The sequence below is a fragment of the Ailuropoda melanoleuca genome, unplaced genomic scaffold (genome assembly GCF_002007445.2).
Source record: "Ailuropoda melanoleuca isolate Jingjing unplaced genomic scaffold, ASM200744v2 unplaced-scaffold7480, whole genome shotgun sequence".
NCBI lineage: Eukaryota > Metazoa > Chordata > Mammalia > Carnivora > Ursidae > Ailuropoda > Ailuropoda melanoleuca.
This window is the reverse complement of record NW_023250281.1, coordinates 1245130-1246647: the sequence shown is the minus strand read 5'-3', so window position 1 is coordinate 1246647 and position 1518 is coordinate 1245130.

Here is a 1518-nt window from a genome sequence, read left to right as displayed (position 1 = left end):
CTCCCACTCCCCTGCTTGTGTTCCCTCTCTCATTGTCTCTTTATCTCTATATATATCAAATAAATAAATAAAATCTTTAAAAAAAATATAATAAGCCTGGGCATCTAAATGGGATTAATTTAGGACTATTTATAAATGTGTGAGTATAGTTGTGGGAATCCATAAAGAGGTTGTAAAAGACCTCCATTTTAGCAAGAGACGCTTTGCCAGCATTATCTCCTGCAAGCCTTTGGGGATGGAGAAGATTCCAGGTGACATATAGACAGGCTGTGTCTAAAGCAATTTATAATTGGTGTTTTGGTCTGGAGAAACAGCAGATACAAGAAGCCACAAACCATCAGGAAGGAAGGAAAAGAAAGAAATATCACTCTTTATTATTTTTAAAGATTTTCTTTATTTATTTGAGAGAGAGAGAGAGAGAGCTCAAGCATGAGAGAGAGGGAGAGAGACAGCATGAGTAGGCAGGTAGGGGTAGAGGGAGAAGCAGACACCCAGCTGGTCAGGGAGCACAACCCAGTACTCAATCACAGGAGCCCAGGATCATGACCTGAGCCAAAGGGAGACACTTAACCAACTGAGCCACCCAGGTGTCCCCTGTCCCTCTTTTAACCAACCCTAAGCAGCACACTTGCAAGAACGATATTGGCATGCAGGAAGTTTATTGGGAAGTATTCAAAGGATCAATGTCCATGCAATAAAGGAAGCAGAATTGGGCACAGGGAGATGTTGAACTGGGAGTCAGACCCAACCAAATCTCAGCTACACTGGGTGGAGTTCTGAGATGGCCCTTCCATGTGTTCCTTTTGCAATAGGGTCCCCACAGAAGTACTCATTGAATAGGGCCTGCAACCAGGAAGGGATCATGACCTTAGGCTAAGCAGTTTTCCTCAACCAAGATCAATGCTTACATTCCTGATAGCTGGGACGACAGGTACTTCAGTTCTGTAAGGATAAAGGGAGTATAGGAACACACAGTCATGCAAGGTACAGTCTCTGAACTACACTCCATCAGAAGTAATAAGGAAGGGGACTCTTGGATGCCATCACACAGGTTGGCTTCCAGTAGCACAGTGTGTTTGGATCATGTGAAGGAGTGCACAGGAAACATCTAGAAAGAATGACCAGTTCAATAAATGTATAGTTTCCTTCCAGTATAAACATAGAAAGAAGTTTGGCATTTGCCCACAAGGAACATGTTGGCATGAGGAACCTAAAACATCTGCTGACAGGTCTGGTTTTTGGTTTAGAGGAACAATTAATATGTGTCTGAGGAAAGCATCAATCCTGAACTGTGAACCTGGAACTCTATCCAAAAAGCAAAGGTCCATCTGATGGATAGCACAAATTTCCCATATGGTTCATGTGTAAAGGGAAGGGTAATCCATTATAGAAGAGTATCCCCTTGTCTCAGCTCAGATTCTGAAACCAACAGCTCTCAAAAGATCTCAAGATTTTGATTTCCCTAGTGTGTCCATGTTCTGCACCATGGATTCAACTGTGTTCCCCCAAATTGCTATG